General features: G+C 41.1%; 1 pseudogene; it reads right to left on the bottom strand.

Moving 5' to 3' along the window:
• Nucleotides 1–227: 227 nt before the first annotated feature.
• Nucleotides 228–1067, bottom strand: LOC135568972 (ladderlectin-like; annotated as a pseudogene).
• Between the last annotated feature and the right edge of the window lie 2106 nt (nucleotides 1068–3173).

Here is a 3173-nt window from a genome sequence, read left to right as displayed (position 1 = left end):
ACAAGGCAGTTTTAACCCACTGTTCCTAGGCCGTCATTGAAAATAAGAATTTGTTCTTAACTGACTTGCCTGGTAAAATAAAAAAAATGTATCAATTATTTTTAGTGATGCAGGTTCATGTTATTGAGAGATTGTCTTTATTCTAGTTTATAATATCTTACCATTGACTAACTGATGTGCCATGACAACTAGTTAAGCAGTAGGAAATGAAGAAAAACTATTCAGTCTACTATTCATTTATCTTTAATTTCAAAAGCAGGATTAGCAACATCACACAGTTTCATCACAAGTTTAGGTCATGGTGAGCTGCAGTGAGTGACAGATCTTGGTTTGAGTATTGAAGTGTAGACTGTTGACCCCTGGAGGTGAGAGGTGAAGTAGACTGTTGACCCCTGGAGGTGAGAGTTGAAGTGGCTGGGTCATTTCCTAGCCTACATTCTTCTGGAACAGAGAGATGTAAACTTCCACTCACAGGGCACGTCGAACCAGAGCTTCTCACTTGCAGCGTTCATCTGCAGACAGTCCTCTCCTTCTCCAGCGTTATTGGGCTCACCAGTGTTCCAGTTAGTGTAGTCAAATCTGGACCCATCTGACCACATCCATAAGCCCTCCTTGACTGCATCAAAACCTCCAATCCAGGTATCAGGTAAGTGGCCATTGGTATTCTTTGTTAGTGCTTGCATGAACTGGTACTCTAAAAGGTTATTCACGGATGCTAGGTTTCCACCAAGTGCCAAACAGTTTTGCTCAGAATCTGACCATGACTGCGGAATGCTGACAAACCTGAAACAGCGTGATCCATATGGGTGCCAGTCTGAGGGACATGACATTTCCTTTGTCCCCTTGCTGTACTGCTGCTACCTGAGCCCCGACAGGAGGAGTCTGTTCCACCTCAGTCTTCAGTAAGGGTTCTAAACCAAGCAGCTGGGTCAGGTTTGCGTCGCCCAGTGCAATGGCAGCACTCAGAAGCAGGACGACGGCCAACTTCTCCATGGCAATCTTTTCCTGTCAGAGAAGGAATCACAGGTGGTCTGTAGGTTCTGTTCAGCTTGAGAAAGAGGAACACTTTTATACATGCAGCTCACCAAGCCACAAGGACGAAGCACAAAAAACATGTTGACACTGATTCCAATGTACCAAAAAACATGTTGACACTGATTCTATATCATGTTGGCAAATGTATCCTAATCCTTTTGGTAAATATACACTGAGTGTACAAAACATTAAGGTCACCTGCTCTTTCCATGACCTAGACTGACCAGGTGAATCCACTTTAATCAGTGTAGATAAAGGGGAGGAGACAGGTTAAAAAAACATGTTGGAGCCTTGAGACAACTGAGAGATGGATTGTGTGTGTGCCATTCAGAGGGTGAAGACAATATATTTAATTGCCTTTAAACGGTGATAGTAGGTGCCAGATGCACCTGTTCATGTCAAGAACTGCAACGCTGCTGGGTTTTCACGCTCAACAGTTTCCAGTGTGTACAAAACAATAACAACACCTTCCTAATATTGAGTTGCAGCTCCCCCCACCGAATACGAAGAATCAATAAAATTGCTCAAACATACAAGTATTTCACACCATTTTAAAGATAAACTTCTTGTTAATCCAACCAGTGTCCAATTTCAGATAGGCTTCACAGCAAAAGCACGACAAGCGATTATGTTCGGTCACCGTCAAGTCACAGAAAAACACAGCCATTTTTCCAGCCAAAGAGAGGAGTCACAAAATTCAGAAATAGAGAGAATGAATCACTAACCTTTGATGATCTTCATCAGATGACACTCATAGGACTTCATGTTACACAATACATGTATGTTTTTGTTTGATAAAGTTCATATTTACATAAAAAAAATCTCAGTATACATTGGCACGTTATGTTCAATAGTTCCAAAAACATCCGGTGATTTTGCAGAGAGCCATATCACTTTACAGAAATACTCATAATAAACGTTGATCAAAGATACAAGTGTTATGCATGGTATTTTAGATCCAATTCTCCTTAATGCAACCGCTGTGTCAGATTTCAAAAAAGCTTTACGGAAAACGCAAACCATGCAATAATCTGAGTACGGCGCTTAGAGACCAAACAAGCCAAAAAGATATCCGCCATATTGTGCAGTCAACAGAAGTCAGAAATAACATTATAAATATTCACTTACCTTCATCAGAATGCACTCCCTGTCACGCCCTGGCCATAGAGGCTTTTATTCTCTATTTTGGTTAGACCAAGGTGTGACTAGGGTGGGCATTCTATGTTCTTTTTTCTATGTTTTTGTATTTCTTTGTTTTTGGTAGGGTATGGTTCTCAATCAGGGACAGCTGTCTATCGTCGTCTCTGATTGGGAACCATACTTAGGTAGCTCTTGCCCACGGGTTTTGTGGGTAGTTAATTTCTGTTTAGTGTTTTTCACCTTTCAGGACTGTTTTGGTTATTCCCTTTGTTATGTTTGTATTTATTGTTCAGTGACAATTAACGAATATGACGTACAACGCTGCATCTTGGTCCTCACCTTCTTCCACAGAAAGCCGTTACACTCCCAGGAATCCCAGTTCCACAATAAATGTTTGTTTTGTTCGACAATGTCCATCATTTAAGTCCAAATAGCTTCTTGTGTTAGCGCATTTGGTAAACAAATCCAAACTCACGAAGCGCGTTCACCAGTTGCAGACAAAGTCCAAAAGTTACGTTACAGTCCATAGAAACATGTCAAACGAAGTGTAGAATCAATCTTTAGGATGTTTTTATCATAAATCTTCAATAACGTTCCAACCGGAGAATTCCTTTGTCTGTAGAATTCCTTTGTCTGTAGAATTGCAATGGAAACCAGGTCGCTCTCACGTGAACGAGCGGGGCAGAAAAAAGAAGCAATGGAACGTAGCTACAACACATGTGAAATGACCAGCTCGTGATGCGCGTGACCAGTTTGTGGCTCTCTGCCAGACACCTGACTCATTCCCCTCTCAGTATTCCTGTAGTTGGTCAACAAGTGATAACTGTTCACCAGATCCACATGTGTTTACCAGACACACATAGTCCACACCATATGTGTTTGGACAGTGAAGTTTACAGTTTTAAATGTGGTGCTTTGCTCCAGCCTTTTGGATTTGAGATATAATGTTTCATATTAGGAGACAGTACAGAATGTCACCTTTTATTTAAAGGAATTCA

This window comes from Oncorhynchus nerka, unplaced genomic scaffold, assembly GCF_034236695.1.
Source record: "Oncorhynchus nerka isolate Pitt River unplaced genomic scaffold, Oner_Uvic_2.0 unplaced_scaffold_1289, whole genome shotgun sequence".
Taxonomy (NCBI): Eukaryota; Metazoa; Chordata; class Actinopteri; order Salmoniformes; family Salmonidae; genus Oncorhynchus; species Oncorhynchus nerka.
Note: the sequence above shows the minus strand (reverse complement) of the source record. Positions and strands in the feature narration are given on the sequence as shown.